The sequence below is a fragment of the Hyla sarda genome, chromosome 9, assembly GCF_029499605.1.
Source record: "Hyla sarda isolate aHylSar1 chromosome 9, aHylSar1.hap1, whole genome shotgun sequence".
Classification (NCBI taxonomy): Eukaryota; Metazoa; Chordata; class Amphibia; order Anura; family Hylidae; genus Hyla; species Hyla sarda.
The window spans coordinates 84,000,464-84,024,366 of record NC_079197.1 but is presented as its reverse complement, the minus strand read 5'-3'; the positions used below and the strand labels follow the sequence as shown (position 1 = coordinate 84,024,366).

General features: G+C 43.3%; 1 protein-coding gene across 1 annotated transcript in view; it reads left to right on the top strand.

Moving 5' to 3' along the window:
* Nucleotides 1-4,457: 4,457 nt before the first annotated feature.
* The window catches only part of LOC130290847 (G-protein coupled receptor 12-like), a 51,904-nt gene continuing 32,458 nt past the window's right edge, over nucleotides 4,458-23,903 (top strand). The window contains exon 1 of the mRNA XM_056538979.1: nucleotides 4,458-4,474. The gene's annotated coding sequence lies outside the window, so the exon portion shown is untranslated. The remainder of the gene's footprint in view (nucleotides 4,475-23,903) is intronic.

Sequence of the window (23,903 nt, the reverse complement as noted above, 5' to 3'; positions counted from 1 at the left end):
CCAGCAATCGCAACAAATTGCCCAACGAGGACAGCAGCTGTCGCAGCTGACCGCCACGTTACAGCAACTTCTGCCACTGCTACAGCAGCAACCATCTCCTCCGCCAGCTCCTGCACCTCCTCCGCAGCGAGTGGCCGCTCCTAGCCTCCGCTTGTCCCTACCGGACAAATTTGATGGGGACTCTAGACTCTGCCGTGGCTTCTTGTCTCAATGTTCCCTGCATATGGAGATGTTGTCGGACCAATTTCCTTCAGAACGGTCTAAGGTGGCGTTCGTAGTGAGGCCACACCGCTCTGGGACCGCAATGATCCTGCCACAGTCCAGTCCTTCTTCGCTGAAGTCCGTAGTGTCTTCGAGGAACCAGCCCGAGCTTCTTCTGCCGAGACTGCCCTGCTGAACCTGGTCCAGGGTAATTCTTCAGTAGGCGAGTACGCCATCCAATTTCGTACTCTCGCTTCCGAATTATCTTGGAATAACGAGGCTCTCTGCGCGACCTTTAAAAAAGGCCTATCCAGTAACATCAAGGATGTGCTGGCCGCACGAGAGATTTCTGCCAACCTCCAAGAACTTATCCATTTGGCCACCCGCATTGACATGCGTTTTTCTGAGAGACACCAGGAGCTCCGCCAGGAAAAAGACCTAGATCTCTGGGCACCTCTCCCACAGTATCCTTTGCAATCTACGTCTGTGCCTCCCGCCGAGGAGGCTATGCAAGTGGATCGGTCTCGCCTGACCCAGGAAGAGAGGACTCGCCGTAGGGAAGAAAATCTTTGTCTGTACTGTGCCAGTACCGAACATTTCTTGGTGGATTGCCCTATTCGTCCTCCACGTCTAGGAAACGCACGCACCCAGCTCACGTGGGTGTGGCGTCTCTTGGTACGAAGTCTGCTTCTCCACATCTCACGGTGCCCGTGCGGATTTCTCCTTCTGCCAACTCCTCCCTCTCAGCCGTGGCCTGCTTGGACTCTGGTGCCTCTGGAAATTTTATTCTGGACTCTTTGGTGAGTAAGTTCTGCATCCCGGTGACCCGTCTCGTCAAGCCGCTCTACATTTCCTCGGTCAACGGAGTTAAATTGGATTGCACCGTGCGTTACCGCACAAAACCCCTCTTAATGTGCATTGGACCCCATCACGAAAAGATTGAATTGTTCGTCCTTCCCAATTGCACCTCTGAAGTCCTCCTCGGTCTTCCATGGCTCCAGCATCATTCTCCCACCCTTGACTGGACCACCGGGGAGATCAAGAATTGGGGTTCTGCTTGCCGCAAGAGATGCCTCACGTCTCCTCCCAGTCCCGTCAGGCAAGCCTCAGTGCCTCCTCCTACACCTGGTTCCCCCAAGGCCTATCAGGACTGTGCCGTGCCTCCTCATGGCCCCCGTCCTGGTGACACCCTGCCCCGTGCCAAGCTTCACCTTCTGCCTTCCCTCCCCATTCCCACTCCTGCTGTACTGCCTGCCTTTGAGGAAACCCTACAATCACTCCCAGTGTCCTCGTCCCATGTGAAGCAGTTGCCGGACAAAAAAAGGGGGAGACCTAAGGGGGGGGGGTACTGTTACGCCGAGCGCTCCGGGTCCCTGCTCCTCCCCGGAGCGCTCGCGGCGTTCCTCTCTCTGCAGCGCCCCGGTCACGAATCGCATCCCAAGTCTCTTACCTGTCCCGGTCCCCGGCTGTCATGTCCTGGCGCGCGCGGCTCCGCTCCTTAGGGCGCGCGCGCCAGCTCTCTAGGATTTAAAGGGCCAGTGCACCAATGATTGGTGCCTGGCCCAATTAGCCTAATTAGCTTCCACCTGCTCCCTGGCTATAATACCTCACTTCCCCTGCACTCCCTTGCCGGATCTTGTTGCCTTGTGCCAGTGAAAGCGTTTAGTGTTGTCCAAAGCCTGTGTTTCCAGATCTCCTGCTATCCATATTGACTACGAACCTTGCCGCCTGCCCCGACCTTCTGCTATGTCTGACCTTGTCTCTGCCTAGTCCTTCTGTCCCACGCCTTCTCAGCAGTCAGCGAGGTTGAGCCGTTGCCAGTGGATACGACCTGGTTGCTACCGCCGCAGCAAGACCATCCCGCTTTGCGGCGGGCTCTGGTGAATACCAGTAGCATCTTAGAACCGGTCCATCGCCACGGTCCAAGCCAATTCCTCGCTGACACAGAGGATCCACTACCAGCTAGCCGAATCGTGACAGATATTATGATATATTTTTTTTTTTATTGTACGCTAATATGAAAATACAAGACGTCAATTTTTATAAATGTTTCTTTTCAGATATAGGGAGAACATGAGGTTTGAGACAGCAGAGAGACTATCACTGTTATTTTTTTAGGAGTGCAGGGGTGATATCACAGGAAGAGGTATGTTGGGGGAAGTAATATTTTAACAAACTTTTCAGGGAGAATATTTTTTTTCCACATATCTTCTTAATAAGGAACGCAACAAATCCATAATTTCCATATTTGGGTTACTAAATAAGCGTTTATACACCATAATATTTCCTAATTGATTCTCTACCACGGTGTCATGGTCTTTTTTGTGCCACACAGCCGTGGACCCTCCCTTGTTGGCTTTAGAGACTATAATGTCTTCCTGCTTAGAAAGCCATAACAAAGCATATATATTTGTATCTGATATATTTAAATGGGGGGTAGGGTATAAAAGTGCCTTAACAGATCTAATGTTCCTCCTGGTACCACTGAAGGGTTAAATTTAGAAGAATTCATCAGCCATTGCCTCCACCCTCACTTCACCTGCTAACTTGGCCAGAATTTTTTCACTTTGATTTTCAGTCCTGTCAATATCTCGTACTGCACTGAACCCTAGTAGAAGGACCCTAGTACCCTAGTAGAAGGAATTTCACCCTCCTTTTTCTGTGCTAGTGTCTACATTTTAATTATTTTTAGTGCTTGCAAAAGAATTCAGATTTATTTTTTTATGACCTTAAAGGGGTACTCCAGGTGGAAAACAAGGGGAAAATAAATGTTTTCAAATCAACTGGTGCAAGAACGTTAAACAGATTTGTAAATCATTTCTATTTAAATATCTTGCAAATCCCCATATCAAGCCTCTCCTGCTTCTTGACAATTAATGACATGAACAGAGAGGAGAGCACTGTGGTCAGACTGGAAAGAACTGCACAACTTCCTCTGTAGTATACAGCAGCTGATAAGTACTGGAAGGATTAAGATATTTAAATAGAAGTGATTTACAATTCTGTATAACTTTCTGGGACCAGTTGATTTGAAAAAAAAAATTCCACAGAGTGCCCCTTTTAAAGTGAACATAATTGAAAGATTTTATCGGGCCAAAGTTTAACACATTGTTGAGTACAGAAACACATGGTTCACTTGTAAAATGTGTGACTACTGTGGTCTATCAACACAAGGAAAAAGGAGGATCACTGCATAAAAGTGCACACCCAGAAAAGATTCTATCATCAAATATATCTGTATTGTACAAAAAACACACATAACGTCCCTATATGAGACAGCAAAAGACATTTAAAAACAATTAAAAAAAATCTCATGAAAGAGCAAAGCACAACATGGAGAGGGGCCATGAACCCCCTATCCCCAAGTCCTGTCCTCAGGGGAAGTCACCATGGAGTGACGGAACGCGAGTGACAGAACGCGTGGGGTCCGGCTGTCCTGTCCTTCATTACTCATCAAGCTGCTCCTTCATCTGTGGTCTCGAACTCACGACCTCCTGTGAATACCTACCACCAAAAAGCAAATCCTTATCAGTAGCACCACTGACCCTTCCATTCAAGTAGGTTTTCTGTAATCTATATTTATATCTAGTTTATAGAATATATTTTTTTTTAAAAGAAAGAAAATAAGTTTTCCTAAGTTTAACTTGTAAAGTTGAAACGGTATGTATTCTTATAACATCAGGATTTGAAAATATCTCTCTTAATAATGTTTCTCTATGAACACATATATTTTTATGTAATTTATGGTTATATGTATGCTATCTTAATTTTTTGCTTCTATAATAATGCAAACTACACATTATAGGAACTCCTAGACACAAATTTAATAGTTTCTTTTTTATACAATTAGTGTTCCAATTGGCTGCACACACTTACCTGTGTGAACAGGATGTGATGTTTTACCTGCGTTACGTCACTAAGCACTGGAACTCCCGTGCTTTTTCAAATGTTTTATGTATGTAATGCTGCTAAAATGTAATTTCTGTAATAGACTTGATAAAGAGAGTGGCATGCTCTCGAAACGCGTTGTCTATTGTACAATAAAATAATCTTATCCATTAATTCCAAGGTGCCCATGGTTTCCTACTACCAGCGGTGCATGCCCCGCAACCAACCGGAGATTTTTCTCCTCCTGTCTGGACCAGTTCAGCGGTAACGCAAGTGCAATCCAGCCACTTTTCTACAGGTGGATCCAGGTCCGGTGGCAGCCCCGCAAAGGAATTTGTTATCATATGTGAATATAGATGTTGAGCTCTGAGCCCAACATCCTCAGGTAAGTGAGCAATCTGCATTAATACATTTACCTGTATTACCATTGGTAACGTCACAAGGCAGCGCCATCGGTTGTCCAATTTTTTGCCTCCACATTACTCTGTTACCAGAAGTAAAGCACACAAACATTTTTAAAGGTCAGCTCAAACTACCAGTCTTAGTAATGGATAATAATTAATAAGTAATTAATATTAATGTATTAAAACTAATAATAATATTAATGTAGTTATTATAAATGTAATAAAACTAGTTAAAAACTCTTTCACATATACATGACTTTGTTCTCTCATTTTCATTATAGGACTGCAGACATATTTTTGTTGTTTGCTCCATTTTTTACGTCATTAGCAATGCCTAGCAGCGTGATTATTCTTTGTTTGTCTAATATATATATATATATATATATATATATATATATATATATACGCACATACTGTTATGTAGAATGTTTTGTGAATACCATATGATTATTTTTATTAGGTTATATAGCAGTAAGTATGGAGACGTTCTGTCAGTCTGTATGTCTCTGTCACCCAGAGAGTTCTGCAGCAGATATTAAGCAGCAGGCTTTTTCTCTATATAGAGATTTGTCATGGATAATCTTCTCCCGTTAATACTCCGCTCCCCTGTGACTCACAATAACCAACGCGCCGGTTGCTATGACAACTACAAAGTTTTGTCGATTCTGTTGATGGACAGAGAAAGCCTTTCACTTTAACCTATTCAGTATGGTCAAGCTACGCTGCTGAATGCAATGTAAATTGTGCTTTGAAAACTCCATCTATAACACTAAATACTGTAAAGAGTATTTTACAATTCAGTATATTTTCTAGTAATGAATTTGGTAGAAAAAAAATCATGATAGAATGCAATGAAAAATTTAATTTACTAGATTAGCGGAAAGAGAAACCAGTTTGCCTGTGCTTCTTGTAAATAAGTATGCTCTGAGTTTTTGTTCATTTACTCACAAGTGACAAACAATGGCCTCAGTTTACAAAATTTTCAACATACAATGACCTTTCCTGGATAATTTTAAATAGATGAAAAGGAGGTAGCTTCAGAAGAGATGCCGGCTCAATATGGCCCTGGACACAGACAGCAGAGGTAAGTAAAAGCAAGGTGTTTAATTTTCCCAGAATGCAACGCGTTTCACAGCAAAAGCAGCTTCATCAGGCATAGGTAAGAACAGCATGGTGGTGCATTTTATCCTAACACTGTGAACGGATCACAGTGGGGGCAGTAAAGACATACAGCCTCCAGCCATACACTTTATATGGCTGGAGGCTGAGGCTGTATGTCTGTGGGGAAGGGGGTAGGGCTGGAGCTGACAATGTGGGGGGAGCTGCCTACTATTATGGGGGGAGCTGCCTACTATTATGGGGGGAGCTGCCTACTATTATAGGGGGAGCTGCCTACTATTATGGGGGGAGCTGCCTACTATTATGGGGGGGAGCTGCCTACTATTATGGGGGGAGCTGCCTACTATTATAGGGGGAGCTGCCTACTATTATGGGGGGGGAGCTGCCTACTATTATAGGGGGAGCTGCCTACTATTATGGGGGGAGCTGCCTACAAATGTGGGGGGAGCTGCCTACTATTGTGGGGAAACTGCCTACTATTGTGGGGAAACTGCCTACTATTGTGGGGGAGCTGCCTACTATTATAGGGGGAGCTGCCTACTATTATGGGGGGGAGCTGCCTACTATTATGGGGGGAGCTGCCTACTATTATAGGGGGAGCTGCCTACTATTATGGGGGGAGCTGCCTACAAATGTGGGGGGAGCTGCTTACTATTGTGGGGAAACTGCCTACTATTGTGGGGAAACTGCCTACTATTGTGGGGGAGCTGCCTACTATTATGGGGGGAACTGCCTACTATTATGGGGGGAGCTGCCTACAAATGTGGGGGGAGCTGCCTACTATTGTGGGGAAACTGCCTACTATTGTGGGGAAATTGCCTACTATTGTGGGGGAGCTGCCTACTATTATGGGGGAAGCTGCCTACAAATGTGGGGGAACTGCCTACTATTGTGGGGGGAACTGCTACTAATGTGGGGGAGCTGCCTACTAATGTTGGGGAACTCCCGACCTAATGTTGGGGAGTTGGCAATCTAATGTGGGGGAACTGGCAACCTAATGTGGGGGAACTGCAACCTAATGTGGGGGAACATGCTGCCTACCTAATGTGGGGGGGGGGGCCTATACTGCCTACCTTATGTGGGGGGGAACTATACTGCCTACCTAATGTGGGGGAACATGCTGCCTACCTAATGTGGGGGGAACTATACTGCCTACCTAATGTGGTGGAACATGATGCCTACCTAATGTGGTGGAACTACAAGGGACTGTACATTGCAGTAGAGGGGTAGTCTTATATGGCGAGTATATCCCAAACTCTACATTTTAACTGTAAAAGTTGGGGGTCGTCTTATACACCCAGTCGTCTTATACGCCGGCATATACGGTTATTTAAAAAAAAAATTTTTGTCTCCAAGAGCTACATCATAAATACATTGTAAATACATACACAGTACGGAGATCTTTCTAGTGATCTTTTCATGATGAAGGTAATAGTGCTCACAGTTCATGTTACCATACCATTACTCTTAAGGCTGGTGAATCAGAGGGCTAACTTACTTTTCTGAAGTGCGGGAGACGCATATATTTTTGCCCTCCCATAAAGTGTTTTTTTTCTACAATTGAAGCCAAAAGTAACTATTTTGTTAACACATTAGGCTAGGTTAACAAAAAAAGTTATTATCACCGAACTCAAAACACGCAAATCTACGTGTTCAGAGTACCATCTTAATAAGTGTCACGAGGATTATAGAACATGTAATCACCGAAGCAATTCCTCCTGATCTACCAGATTACAGTATAAAACATAGCCTTTAATAGTATCAATTAAAATGGTCTTAGAAAAAACGAAAGACCACAAGATGTATATATATATATATATATATATATATATAATAACAAGAAAAATAATACAGTGATATCAAACAAAAAATACAAAAGGTGTCAAAAAAAATAAAAATTGATCAAAATGATATCTCAAAAAGTGGTCAAAAGATGAGCCCGGGGGTGTACCATCCCCAAACCAGGATGAACCTAATACTCTAACAGCATCTAATATAGATCACAAATTCTCTGAGGAGGGGCATATAGGTATGCAGATAAGATATAGATATCTAACGGATTACTCCAGACAGAAGAAATCTCTCTAACATTGATAGGTTAGATATTGGAAAAAAGGGGAAAGTGCCCACTTACTGCTAGAATGCCCACTCCTCTGTCCCTGCCTTTTGAGGGACCCACCTCCTTAACAGGGTGGCCTCAACCACGGTGCCGGACCCTACTCTATCTAAGTGAGGGAGAAAAAAATAAAATAAAAGGCAGTAGACAGCAGGATAGATAGGACGTACACTCTGGGGCTCAAAGTGTGACCAAAAAACAAAAATGGTGCTCAAAATGGTGAAAATGAAAAAAGGATATATATCAAGCCAAGACAAAAGAAAAGATTTTGTCCCAAAATTCCTACAAATTTGTTAAAATAAAAACCAATCTAGATGTAACACCATTAATCAATCAATTATAATAGATATTCTCCGACCGGCTCAGCGAAAGTAATGCTAAAATGATATCTATTTAGCTGGTCATATGTAGACTCTATAAATTAGAGCAGTTATATAATAGTGATCAAACACCTCACCTCATATAGGTGCTCCTCTCCAAATTGGTACACCAACTGAAAATATCTTAGCTTGCTAGCTACAACTGTGGTGATCGGGTATATCAATAATTAGCAAGGGCCATTATCCCACCACTACAAGATAAGTGGAGGGATATAAGATCTACATATCACACCAAGGATGCTTAAATTACTGATAGCTATGGCCTTCCGATAAGCAGGGGTATATACATAAACAGCCAATATATAAAAATAAGCAAAAATGCCGTGGTGTGTAATGGCACATACACGGTGGATACTTATATGTCCCTGATGGTACGTAGACCCCGAACTAGATGGATAAGGCGTCGGTGTATAGGGATGGTCCTGGAGGAGCCCCAATGTTGCCGTTTAGCCCGATGGCATGATGCAAGCTAACAAAGCTTCAGCCACCGGGGATCTTTTAAACCCCGTGGGTTACCTGCTTTCCGGTGATGTCAAACGCCGTATGGGAGGAAGTACACCTGCCCGGAAGCGAATATTCGTCATGCGTGCGCTTCAGAGTGGAACGCAGGAGCGCCCTTGGGACATGCGCATCTCCACTCTATGTCCATGCGCTTCAATGTGATGCATGCATGCCATATACCGGAAGCGTCCAGAGATACTGAACAGGTGATACATGCGTATCACCCATGCGTTCCAATCACCGGAAGTACCCATAAGAGAGACTTCTAGTAATAGCCACAGAGTTTAAAAGTGTTATGACTCGTATTGTTGGGTAAGATGAATAAAGTTAGGTGATGATGTAGATAAGCAACTATAATAAGGGCTTCAAGGAATGTTAGAGTTAATGTTGATAGAGCAAAAATGCCTAGATAATATATAAGGCAGTAACCGCTGGCCAATACTAGACTTAATAATAGATTATATAAAGATAATTAAAGGCATAGAGCAGCATTAACATGCGGGTCCCTACACACTACCACCCATAAGGACCATAATTCCATAATAAGAGTAAGGGTGGATTTTCGTGAGATTGTAAAAGGCTTTCACAAGTAGATAATAGCAATGAAGAATAGATATATGTATATAAATATATACAGAGCGGCCAGAAAAAAAGACATAAAATTTTCCAGGGGAAGGAATTATTTAATAAATGATGTGAAGCAGAGATTTTCATTAAGGCCTCCAGGGGAAACCATCCCCAACCTATAATTCCACTGGGTTTCCTTCTGTAATAGTCTTCGGTCCAAGTTACCACCCCTTATGTTAGGACGAACCACCTCTAATACTTGAAAAGTAAGAGCATGTGGGGATCACGCATGTGAGGTCCACATATGATTTGATATGATTTGATGATTGATGTCACCGATATGTTCTAAAATTCGGCGTCGCAACTCCCTCTTGGTTTTACCAACATACAGAAGGGGGCAAGTGCACTTACAAACGTAGATGACCCCGCAAGTTTTTGTTATGATTCGGCTAGCTGGATGTGGATCCTCTGTGTCAGGGAGGGATTGGCGTGGACCGTGTCAGTGGACCGGTTCTAGGGTTGCTACTGGTTTTCACCAGAGCCCGCCGCAAAGCGAGATGGTCTTGCTGCGGCGGTAGCAACCAGATCGTATCCACCGGAAACGGCTCAACCTCGCTGACTGCTGAGAAGGCGTAGGACAGAAGGACTAGGCAGAAGCAAGGTCAGACGTAGCAGAAGGTCGGGGCAGGCGGCAAGGTTCGTAGTCAATAGTAATAGCAGGAGGTCAGGAACACAGTAATGGTAAACACAGTAGAAGCTTTCTCTAGGCACTAAGGCAACAAGATCCGGCAAGGAAGTGCAGGGGAAGTTAGGTTATATGGACAGGGAGCAGGTGGAAGCTAATTAGGCTGATTGGGCCAGGCACCAATCATTGGGGCACTGGCCCTTTAAATCTCAGAGAGCTGACGCGCGCGCGCCCTAGAGAGCGGAGCCGCGCGAGCCAGAACATGATAGCCGGGGACCGGGACGGGTAAGTGGCTTGGGATGCGATTCGCGAGCGGGCGCGTCCCGCTATGAGAATCGCATCCCCATCATGAATGTCAGTGCAGCGCTCCCGGTCAGCGGGCCCGACCGGGGCGCTGCATAGAGGAGAACGCCGCGAGCGCTCCGGGGAGGAGCAGGAACCCGGAGCGCTCGGCGTAACAGTTTTACAGTTAGCGAAGTTCCGACTCGTATATCTACGTCCATCGTGTGGGCCTGTGAGATATTTTGCTACTTTGATGTAATCGCATCCCTTACAGGTCCCACATCGGTATGTACCATTCACTTTGCGATCAAGCCAAGTGCCCTTAGGTGGTGGAGGTGACAGATGACTGTGAATTAATCTGTCACCTAAATTCCTACCCCGTCTGTAAGTTATTTGGGGGCATTCACCCACCAAATCCGCTATTGATGTATCCGACGTTAAAATAGGCCAGAATTGCGTAATGATCTGGCGGATGGAATTAGCCGCTGTATCGTATGTGCCAATTATTCTTAAGCAATCGTTCTCTTTCTTGGGCTTAGGAACCAATAGGGTACCCCGGTCCCTCCGGTTGGCCTCATTAAAGGCCTGTCTAAGGATCCTATCAGGGTAACCCCGTTCCCTAAACCTCTGCCTTCATTTATTGGATTCTGATCTGAACGATTCCTGGCTCGAACAGTTACGTCTCATGCGGAGATATTGGGCTTTAGGGATGTCGCGTTTAAGGGGGACGGGGTGATGGCTCTCCCATTGGAGAAAGCTGTTACCTGCAGTGGGTTTTCTATGGACACAGGTGTCTAGATGTCCGAAGGAGTTCTTCTCCAAGACAAAATCCAGGAAACACAAAGAGTTTTTGTGGATTTCATACGTGAAATGCAGACCCAACTGATTAACATTAAGGTCATGTACGAAGGATATGAATTCGTCCCTCTGTCCAGTCCAAATAATAATCACATCGTCAATGTACCTTCCCCAGAAGGCCATTGATGATTGATATTTTTCAAAAGAATCACTGAATACAACTGATCTCTCCCACCAGCCCAGATAGATGTTAGCGTATGTGGGCGCTGCTGGACTGCCCATGGCAGTCCCTCTGAGCTGGTGGAAGATCTGTGTATTAAAAATAAAGTAGTTTCTAGTCAAAACAAAATTCAGTAATTTCAATATAAAGTTGTTATGTGCTCTGAGATGTATGCTCCGACTGGATAAGAAGGATTCTACAGCCTCCATACCCTTATCATGGGGTATGGAGCTGTACAGAGCCTCAACATCTATCGAACATAGCCAAGCTTCATCATCAAGAGTGACGTCTTCCAACTTGAGTAACAGGTCCGTTGTGTCCCTGATGTATGAGAGAAGAGATATTACAAATGGACGTAGGACTTGGTCCAAGTAAATTCCTGCGTTTTGAGTGAGGTTGTTTATGCCTGAAACTATAGGACGGCATTTCAGTGGAGAGAGACTCTTGTGTATTTTTGGGAGACCATAAAAGGTGACAAGAGTAGGTTGTAGTGGATACAAGAATTCATATTCTTTATCATCAATCAATTCCAAACTAAGAGCCTCATCAAGCAGTTGTTTAACCCCTTAAGGACCCAGCCATTTTACACCTCAGGACCCGGCCATTTTTTGCACATCTGACCACTGTCACTTTAAACATTAATAACTCTGTAATGCTTTTAGTTATCATTCTGATTCCGAGATTGTTTTTTCGTGACATATTCTACTTTAACATAGTGGTAAAATTTTGTGGTATCTTGCATCCTTTCTTGGTGAAAAATCCCAAAATGTTATGAAAAATTTGAAAATTTTGCATTTTTCTAACTTTGAAGCTCTCTGCTTGTAAGGAAAATGGATATTCCAAATAATTTTTTTTTATTCACATATACAATATGTCCACTTTATGTTTGCATCATAAAATTGATGAGTTTTTACTTTTGGAAGACACCAGAGGGCTTCAAAGTTCAGCAGCAATTTTCCAATTTTTCACAAAATTTCCAAACTCACTATTTTTCAGGGACCAGTTCAGGTTTGAAGTGGATTTGAAGGGTCTTCATATTAGAAATACCCCACAAATGACCCCATTATAAAAACTGCACCCCCCAAAGTATTCAAAATGACATTCAGTCCGCGTTTTAACCCTTTAGGTGTTTCACAGGAATAACAGCAAAGTGAAGGAGAAAATTCACAATCTCCATTTTTTACACTCGCATGTTCTTGTAGACCCAATTTTTGAATTTTTACAAGGGGAAAAAGGAGAAAATGTATACTTATATTTGTAGCCCAATTTCTCTCTAGTAAGCACATACCTCATATGTCTATGTAAAGTGTTCGGCGGGCGCAGTAGAGGGCTCAGAAGCGAAGGAGCGACAAGGGGATTTTGGAGAGTATGTTTTTTTTAAATGGTTTTTGGGGGGGCATGTTGCATTTAGGAAGCCCCTATGGGGCCAGAACAGCAAAAATCCCCCACATGGCATACCATTTTGGAAACTAGACCCCTTGAGGTACGTAACAAGGAATAAAGTGAGCCTTAATACCCCACAGGAGTTTCACGACTTTTTCATATGTAAAAAAATAAAAATAAAATTTCACAAAATGTGTGTTTCCCCCCAAATTTCACATTTTTGCAAGGGTTAATAGCAGAAAATACCCCCCAAACATTGTAACCCCATCTCTTCTGAGTATGAAGGTACCCCATAAGTTGACCTGAGGTGTACTATGGGTGAACTACAATGCTCAGAAGAGAAGGAGTCATATTTGGCTTTTTGAGAGCAAATTTTGCTCGGGGGCATGTCGCATTTAGGAAGCCCCTATGGTGCCAGGACAGCAAAAAAAAAAACACATGGCATACCATTTTGGAAACTAGACCCCTTGTGGAACGTAACAAGAAATAAAGTGAGCCTTAATACCCCACAGGGGTTTCACGACTTTTGCATACGTAAAAAAAAAAAATCACAAAAAGGTGTGTTTCCCCTCCAAATTTCACATTTTTGCAAGGGTTAATAGCAGAAAATACCCCCCAAAATTTGTAACCACATCTCTTCTGAGTATGGAGGTACCCCATAAGTTGACCTGAAGTGCACTACGGGCGAACTACATTGCTCAGAAGAGAAGGAGTCATATTTGGCTTTTTGAGAGCAAATTTTGCTCGGGGGGGCATGTGGCATTTAGGAAGCCCCTATGGTGCCAGGACAGCAAAATAACCCCCACATGGCATATCATTTTGGAAACTAGACCCCTTGAGGAATGTAAGAAGGCGTAAAGTGAGCATTTACCCCCCACTGGTGTCTGTCATATCTTTGGAACAGTGGGCTGTACAACATTTTTAATTTGCATAGCCCACTCTTCCAAAGATCTGTCAGACACCAGTGGGGTGTAAATTCTCACTGCACCCCTTATTACATTCCGTGAGGGGTGTAGTTTCCGAAATGGGGTCACATGTGGGGTTTTGTTTTTTTTGCGTTTGTCAAAACCGCTGTAACAATCAGCCACCCCTGTGCAAATCACCTCAAATGTACATGGCGCACTCTCCCTTCTGGGCCTTGTTGTGCGCCCCCAGAGCAGTTTGCGCCCACATATGGGGTATCTCCGTACTCGGGAGAAATTGCGTTACAAATTTTGGGGGCTTTCTTCCCCTTTACCTCTTGTCAAAATGAAAAGTATAGGGCAACACCAGCATGTTAGTGTAAAAAGTTTATTTTTTTACACTAACATGCTGGTGTAGACCCCAACTTCACCTTTTCATAAGGGGTGAAAGGAGAAAAAGACCCCCAAGATTTGTTAGTCAATTTCTCCCGAGTACGGCGATACCCCATATGTGACCCTAAACTGTTGCCTTGAAATACGACAGGGCTCCAAAGTGAGAGCGCCATGTGCATTTGAGGCCTGAATTAGGGATTTGCATAGGGGTGGACATAGGGGTATTCTACGCCAGTGATTCCCAAACAGGGTGCCTCCAGCTGTTGCAAAACTCCCAGCATGCCTGGACAGTCAACGGCTGTCCGGCAATACTGGGAGTTGTTGTTTTGCAACAGCTGGAGGCTCCATTTTGGAAAGAGTGGCGTACCAGGCGTTTTTCATTTTTATTGGGGAGGGAGTGGGGCTGTGTAGGGGTATGTGTATATGTAGTGTTTTTTACTTTTTATTTTATTTTGTGGTAGTGTAGTGTAGTGTTTTTAGGGTACAGTCACACGGGCGGGGGATTACAGCGAGTTTGAGCTGCCGCGCAAAATTTGCTGCATTGCAAACTTGCAGCCCGATACTCACTGTAAGCCCCCTGCCCATGTGAATTTACCCTGTACATTCACAGGGGGGGGACCTCCAGCTGTTGCAAAACTACTACTCCCAGCATGCCTGAGAATGTTTGGGAGTTGTGGTTTCCAACAGCTGGAGGCACACGGGTTGGGAAACACTGAGTTAGGAAACAATGTTTCCCAACCAGTGTGCCTCCAGCTGTTGCAAAACCACAACTCCCAAACATTCTCAGGAATGCTGGGAGTAGTAGTTCGGCAACATCTTTAGAGCCAGATGTTGCCGAACTACAACTCCCAGCATGCTTGGAGTTGTAGTTTTGCAACATCTGGAGGACTACAGTTTGCAGACCACTAATACAGTGGTTCCCAATCTGTGCCCTTCCAGATGTTGCAAAACTACAACCCCCAGTATGCCAAAACTGTCCAGGCATGCTGGGAGTTGTAGTTCTGCAACATCTGAAGGGCCAGATGTTACAGAACTACAACTCCCAGCATGCCTGGACAGTAAGGGCATGCTGAGGATGTGTAGTTTTGCAACATCTGGAAGGGCACAGTGGTCCAAAAACTGTGGACCTCCAGATGTTGCAAAACTGCAACTCCCAGCATGCCCAGATGCCAAGGGCTGTCTGGGCATGCTGGGAGTTGTAGTTTACAGGGTCCTATTACAGCAATGCATGTCGCTTTACGGCGACGTGCATTGCTGTAAAGGGCCCGACCGCGGCTGAAGATCTACTCACCTGTCACCGCCGCCGCCATCTTCCTGGCCGGGATCCGGGTCTTCAGGGACGAGGTAAGTACCGGGGCCGGGATCATACGAAATTACCGGGCGGTCGGGTCCCAGAGACCCGATCAGCCCGGTATCGCCGCAGATCGCAAGGGCAATTTCCCTACATGGCCCCCCTCGGCGTTTGCCCTGGATGCCTGCTGAAGGATTTCAGCAGGCATCCGGTTCCGATATCTGCCCGGCGAGCGGCAGAGACCGGAAAACGCCAGGACGTACGGGGACGTCCTGGGTCCTTAAGGCCCAGGGTGCGGGGACGTCCCCGTACGTCCTGGGTCCTTAAGAGGTTAAGTTCTGTTTGGAAACTAAGTGTGGGATCCCTTTCAATAATACTGTATCCAGCTCTGTCTTTAAGGGCATTTTTGCACATAGTAACATAGTCCAAGAGATCCATAATGACCAAGTTACCGCCCTTGTCGGACGATTTAATTACTATTGTTTTGTCCTTCTCAAGTACTTCAAGGGCAAGTAATTCCTCCCTAGTAAGATTAGTGACTGGTTGGTGGTCACTTCTTATGGTTTCCTCTATAGCTTTTGTGGTAACTCTCAAAAAAGTGCCGATGCTGTCATCGACACTAATTGGAGGCATCCTCGTGTTACGTGCATGACATGTTGAAAAGGGACCCTTCTCTGGTTCTCTATCGTTGTCTTCTAACAATGAGACCAAGACCTGTACATCAGTAAATTCTTCTGGGGTAAGGCCATATTCCATACCTATTCTCTTATCCCGCAATTTACAAACTTTTTCCATCTAAGAGATCTAGCAAAGAGGTGGAGGTCACGTACCCAACCAAAGGCATCAGGTCGATTTGTAGGTATAAAAGACATGCCTTTCTTCAAAAGAGAGAGTTCAGATGTAGTGAACTCTCTCTTAGAAAGATTAATAATTTGTTTATCATCCCCAGTTGTAATATTGGCTAAAGTCCCATCCACCAGGGAAGATGTTATCCCTGATTTTGGGTGGGTAGGGTGCCTCTCTCCAAAAAAGAAGGAGCTGAGGAGGGACACATCGGAGGAAGAGGTGCGGCTGTGCTGGTTTGTGCTGGCTGGGGTACAGAGGAGGAGCCATAATAGGAGGATCCGTATGTTGAGTTTTTGTTCCTGCCCCCTCCCCTGCCTCTGCCCCTGACAGAATAGTTGTATCTGTTCTGCCATCCTTCCCTTCCTCTATATCCGGTACCGTAAAGTGACCTAGAACGAGAACCCCTGTTGGATTCCTGATCCGAATTTTCCGTATCGGAGGAAGATACCTCCGTGTCAGTACCCCTTCGTCCACCACTACCAAGAAAAGAGTAAGCTCTGTTTTCTTTAAATTCTGTCAGATCCCTAACGTATTGCTTATGTTTTCTGTCTTTTAAGATGTATTTAAAATTTTCAACCTTATTTTGCAGTTCAAGTTCTTTTTTTGCAAAGTCTGGATCTGTTTTTAAAGTAAGTGCAATGTCAATCGATTCCTGTAGTCTCTGTGTGGCGGTGGTCAAAGTTCTTTTTTCCTCTTCCAACAAGAGGTTCATAAAACAAAGGGAGCAAATGGTTGCTTCTTGTTCCCACTTTACCATCAATTCTGGGGTACGTGATCTCTTGGCAGGGACTACGTTGATTCTTAACCCCTTTGGTATGATGTTTTTAGAGATATAACTTTCCAAGGCGCGTATTTCCCACCAAGATTTAATATTATCTCTATAGTGGTTTGCTAGGTCTTTAAAAACTGAGTTTAGGGTAGGTATCTCCTTACTCCTAAGGGTAATATCTTTGTCAGAGAATACCTCTCTCGTCTCTTCAGCCCAACTATCCACATTAATGCGGCTAGACAAAAAAATTGCCATTTACAGAATCCCCAAGCAGGAAAAAGACAATGACTTCAAATAGAAAGATATAATCACTGTCCAGCAGCCGTTAGCGCTTCAACTCCTACAAGGACAGCTAAGTTATTATTCCCAGTAAAATCTAACAAAATAGTTAACAGTTTTTGAGACAAAGCCAGAAGTTAATTAAAAAAGGAATGGGAAATAAAAAATTAGGAGAACATGCCAAGCAGAACATGCAAATTTGCGGAATGTCCACTTGTGTTCTCTGGGGGCACATTTTGCCAATTACCCCCCATGTTTTTCCCCCATTCTACGCAAACATATCCTAAGTGAAGGAAAAGTTCACTTATTTGAAATTTGCTGGCCTCCCTGCACTTTTCTGAACCCAACAATACAACTGCACCCCAAAGGTAAATCTTGTTATACTTGTACCTTGTTATACAAGTATTTTAAACTTATTTAAAATGTCTGATTACAAACACTTGTCCACCTGTTCTGCCAGGTAGAAGTCAATTTATTGTGTTTGCTCTAGCCTACAGCTCCAGGTTTAAATGTTATGGATTTTGTGATTTATTGCCAATTTATTTTCCTCCATTTAATGTGTTAAAATTTTCATGTAATTTAAAGAGCTAACTTCAACTGTGAAGGAGGATGCATAGGGAATCACACGAGCACTTTGATTCATGCCATGCTCCCCCAGCTCTGTCTAAACTGTGAGGAGTTAGTTGGTCAGTAGTAGGAGTATGAGTCTGGAGAGGAGAGTGAGTGGAGGTCCAGTCCAGACCTCTGTTGTGTGACCTGTACCTCACCATATAAGCACAGGCCTAGAAGACACAGTTGCTGCAAAGATTGCAGTTCCTGAGCAACATCACCCTTCACCAGGATTCCATCGATAATGTCGTCTGTCTGTCAAGTTCCAGTCAGCTTTGGGGACAAGTGCCAAGAAAGCCATCGGGCCCCATAGCCAACCAAAGAAAAGGATAACGTGAGTGAAGATCCTCTGGCCACTCCTGTCCATACAAGTCCATCCTGGCGGTAAGCCCTTACATTGGATTCCACAAAGTGAAGTTGCAATAGTCAGTAATAGTCAGCTCCCAAGCCAAGTCAAGCCTAATTCCAGTCAAGTCTCAGTCAGTACGGCTAGTCATGTTATGGCTTGTTCAGTCAAGTCTGCCCACGTCAAGTTCAGACAAGTCAAGTCACAACTTAGTTGAGGAGGACTACAAGTCCCAGATGCCAATACAGCAACTGTGGTTCCCTATAGCATCCTTCAGCAGGTTGCACTCAAATTGAACTATCCTGTGTGTATTACCCTGTTGCAATTCCTGAAGTAAAGTTCACAAGTGGTTTCCCCAATCTTGCATTTGTGGTATTCCTTACCCGGTGCATGGCACTGGCAACCGATTCATCCTTGGAGTGTGGGGGTTAACAATTCTGGCATCACAAACTCTTACCATAGTCCCAACACCCATCAGTCTACATACATGCCACCCTTTGCCACCACATAATAATAATTTAAATTTCATATAGAATACTTCACTCTTTAATGGGTGTAATTAGAAGTATTTTACAGTAAATATAAAATAAAGCAGTTGTCCATCTGAATTATACATCAATTGTACTATTCACCATTACTATTCAGCATTATTTATCCCCAGACAATGCTTTCATAGTTGATATATCTGAAATTGATATAAAATTAAAAAAGACCACAAAACATAAAATTACTAATTCTGAAATGTTCATGTCAAAAAGTATTATTTGGTCAAATGACTTAGTAAAGAACATATTATTTGTATGACATAGTGTAGGTATAATTTGCTTGCCCTTTCTGAAACCAGCATGACTAAACACAGATTATAATTGCTTAAAATGGATGAGAAATTACACCTATGACCATAAGCGACAGAAATAGAACTTCCTCTTACAGATGGAATGTTCTCATTTCCCTTTTATGCAGAAAAGTAGTCATTTTCCTAAATCTTACAAATGCTGCTCTTATCTTTGATCTTCATTTTATTACATTGAAGATGATGAGAGATAAGTGTTGCTTACACTTTTTTTCTTCTTTTAAATAGCAAGTAGAACAGTGACTTTATTAATGTTAAGAAGTGTATTAATGGAGAGCACTGTGACATACCAGTCACTGCAGCAGCTTGAAGAAAAGTACTTCCATTGTAAGTATAGGGAGAATTGTGCAGTATCTAGGAAACAAAATGAATGGTGCACTTACTTTCACTACTTTCACATTGAGATATAATTGTTTTGCCTACCTCCGGATTAAAATTAAAGCATCACATGAAAAGTAGAAAAGAAAGAAATTCTCTCAGTAACATAGTAACATAGTTCATAAAGTTGAAAAAAGACCAGAGTTCATCAAGTTCTACTTATAACCCTAATGAGTCCCTACTGAGTTGATCCAGAGGAAGGCAAAACCCTCATACTAGAGGTAAAAATTCCTTCCCGACTCCAAATATGGCATCAGAAAAATCCCTGGATCAACGTTCTGTCCCTATAAATCTAGAATCCATAACCTGTAATGTTATTTATTATACTCCAAACATGCATCCAGGCCCCTTTTGAACTCTTTTACCGAGTTCACCATGACCACCTCCTCCAGGAGAGAGTTCCAAAGTCTCACTGTTCTTACAGTAAAGGGTCCCCATCTGTGCTGGTGTAGAAACCTTCTTTCCTCTAGATGTAGAGGATGTCCCCTTGTTCTAGATACAGTCTTGGGTATAAATAGATCATGGGAGAAACTTCTGTATGGTCCTGATATATTTATACATAGTTATTAGGTCTCCCCTAAGCCTTCTTTTTTCTAAACAAATTAACCCTAATTCTGATAATCTTTCTGGGTACTGTAGTCCTCCCATTCCCCTTATTACTCTGGTTGCCTGCCTTTGAACCCTCTCCAGCTCCACTATATCTTTCTTGTACACTGGTGCCCAGTGCTGTACACAGTATTCTATGTGTGGTCTGACTAGTGATTTGTACAGAGGTAGAATTATTTCCTTGTCGTGGGCATCTATTCCCCTATTGATGCACCCCATGATTTTATTTTCCTTGGCAGCAGCTCCCCGACACTGGTCACTACAGCTAAATTTACCGTTAACTAAGACCCTTTTCCACATCAGTCGTCCCAAGTGTTCTCCCATTTAATACATAATCCTAGCCCAGATTTTTCCTCCCCTTGTGCATTACCTTACATTTATCAGTGTTGAACCTCATCTGCCACTTCCCAGTCCAAACCTCCAACTTATCCAGATCCATTTGTAACAGTGCACTGTCCTCTATTGTGTTTACCATTTTACAGAGTTTAGTATCATCTGCAAAGATTACTACTTCACTATTCAACCCCTCTACCAGGTCATTAATGAATATATTAAATAGAATAGGACCCTGTGGTGCCCCATTAGTAACAGTCACCCAACCAGAATAAGCACCATTAATAACCACCCTCTGTTTCCTATCACAGCCAATTACTTACCCACTTACACACATTTTCCCGCAGCCCAATCCTTCTCATTTTATGCACCAACCTTTTATCACTGTGTCAAATGCTTTGGAAAAATCCAGATATACAACATCCAGCGATTCCCCCTGGACCAGTCTGGAGCTCACCTCCTCATAAAAGCTGGTTAGTTTGATAAAGCCATGCTTATATGTAGCCATATATTTATTTTTATTAAGATTCTCCAAAATAGCATCTCTTAGAAAACCCTCAAACAATTTACATACAAAGGAGGTTAAACCAACAGGCCTATAATTCCTGGGTTCACTTTTTGACCCCTTTTTAAATATTGGCACCCCATTTGCTATGCACCATTCTTGGGGAACAGATCCTGTTATTATAGAGTCCTTGAATACTAAAAATAGGGGTTTGTCTATTACATTACTTAATTCCTTTACACCAACCAACAAGTAAAAGCCACAAGGAGTCTTAAAAAAGGTATAAAAATATATATTTTATTGATATTACATTAAAATACCAACACACATAGAGGAAAAACTGAACATCAAAAGAAAGCGGCAAAACCAGACAACCTGCACCCAAGATGGTAATCAGAAGGGGTATAGATAAACAAAAAGTATGTATAAACAATCAATAAATGCACATATAGACACCCATCTACAGTAATATATGTAGGCAGTATAGTATAATATAACTAATTACTGGTAAAGTGCAAGGTAGATATAAGGTGCTATGTGCATATATGATAAGATCATAACAGCCATAATGTGCATATAAGCAAGAACAAATACCCACAAGAAGACCAACGGGGTCATTACAGTAGTGCAGGGTCCGAGATGCCGCCACTCCAACGCGCGTTTCGGCACGCTGACCTTCGTCCGGGAGTCCCTCAGCATGCCGAAACCGCTTTGTATGCGGCACTGTACTTCTTCCTGGGTTAGACAAGTGACCTGCACTGGGGAGTTTACCTTATCTTTTTGTATTTCACCTGGCATTTCAATTTCCTCGGTGAATACGGTGGAGAAGAATTTGTTTAATATATTTGCTTTTTCCTGATCACCTTCTATAATTTCTTCCATATTTTTTAAAGGGCCAACACTTTCATTTTACACCTTTCTGTTATTTATATATTTAAAGAACATTTTAGGGTTAGTTTTACTCTCTTTGGCAATGAGTCTTTCTGTCTCTACTTTTGTGGCTTTTATCTGGTTTTTACATATGTTACGCCGAGCACTCCGGGTCCCCGCTCCTCCCCGGAGCACTCACAGCGTTCTCCCATTCGCAGCGCCCCGGTCAGACCTGCTGACCGGGTGCGCTGCGATAATGTTCCCAGCCGGGATGCGATTCGCGATGCGCATCCCGACCCGCTTACCAGACTCGTTCCCCGTCTGTGCTGTCCTGGCGCGCACGGCCCCGCTCCCTAGGGCGTGCGCACGCCGGGTCTTTGCGATTTAAAGGGCCGGTGCGCCACTGATTGGCGCATGGGTTTTAATCAGTACCTTCACCTGTGCACTTCCCTATTTATACCTCACTTCCCCTGCACTCCCTTGCCGGATCTTGTTGCCATTGTGCCAGTGAAAGCGTTTCCTTGTGTGTTCCTAGCCTGTGTTCCAGACCTCCTGCCGTTGCCCCTGACTACGATCCTTGCTGCCTGCCCTGACCTTCTGCTACGTTCCGACCTTGCTTTTGTCTACTCCCTTGTACCGCGTTTATCTCAGCAGTCAGAGAGGTTGAGCCGTTGCCGGTGGATACGACCTGGTTGCTACCGCAGCTGCAAGACCATCCCGCTTTGCGGCGGGCTCTGGTGAAAACCAGTAGCAACTTAGAACCGGTCCACCGACACGGTCCACGCCAATCCCTCTCTGGCACAGAGGATCCACCTCCAGCCAGCCGAATCGTGACAACATATTCTACATTTTTCTGTATAGCTTTTTGATGCTTCTTCACTGCATCCTCTTTTAGTAGTTTAAATGCTTTATTTTTGTCATTTATTGCCCCTTAACATTTTTATTCATCCATATTGGTTTTCTTCTATTTCTCACCCTTTTATTCCCGTAAGATATATGCATCTTACAGTGAGAATTTAAGATATTTTTAAAAGTATCCCATTTAGTGTCAGTATTCTTGTTTTTAAGGACATTCTCCCAATTTATATTGTTAGGGGCTTCTCTGAGTTGATCAAACTTTGCCTTCCTAAAGTCCATCATTTTAGTGGCCCCTCAAGAGATTCCCTTATTGAAGAACAAGTTATAATGTATTATATTATGATCACTATTTCCTAGGTGTCCTTCTACCTGCACATTAGTTACTCTATCAGGTCTGTTGGTTAATATTAAGTCTGGTAGGGCGCCCCCTCTGGTCGGGCCCTGCACCATTTGGGACAGATAATTTTATAGTCTTTAGCTATAGTCTATATGAGATTTTATGAGATTTACAGGTCTCAGTCTCCAAGTTTATATCAGGATAATTAAAGTCCCCCATTATTATCACATCATTCTGATTTGCTGCCTTGTTTATTTGCCTCAATAATTGATCTTCTGGCTCTTCCATTATATTTGATAACTTATAGCAAACCCCTATCAGAATTTTTTTTTATCTTGATATAATTCTACCCATAATGACTCCACATTATAGTTTTCCTCCCGTATATCCTCCCGCAGTGCGGCCTTCAGACTGGACTTTACATAAAGACAAACTCCTCCCCCTTTCCATTTTGTCTGATCCTCTTAGATCACCATGTACAGAAGATTTAAGAAATTTGTGTCTGTGATGTTACATATAAGTTGCACACTGGTCACTATTCACTAGTTGTACAAGCCTACCAACTTGTATAATCCTTGCTACTACTCTCCTCTACCATGGGTTCTTCTAAGCAGTTGTCTAGAAATCTGAAACTGCTTAGAAGAACCCATGTGGCTGATTGTTGGGACATATTGTAAGAATGTCTAATCTGTAATTTGATGCCTTTTGGAGATTTTTCCATTTTTCCTTGGCTTCTTTATGCACATTAAGGCTAGGATTCCACTGAGGTTCCCCCCCCCCCCCCCCCCCCCAGCAAAAACGCCAGGAAAAATTGTCAGGAAAACTGGCGTTTTTACCTTTGTGTGGAATTTGCCTTTTTTTGGCCCCTTTGGCGTTTTATTTACAAAATAGTTGGGTACCAAAAAATAAATACATTTCTTTTTCTTTTTTATAACAAAATTGTAATATTTTTATAAAGTGTGTGTGTTTAACTTTTTTTTCTCTTTTTACTTTTAATTTTATTTTTATGTAGTACTACTACTCCCAGCATGGAACACACTGTTCCATGATGGGAGTAGTAGTACCTGTACTATAGACATGTCAGTCTGACACCCGATGCGATCGTCCATAATATAGCAGAGATGCGGCTCTATACAGCGCTCGCACCTCTGCTCTGTACTCTGAGTGATGTTCTACTCGCATCA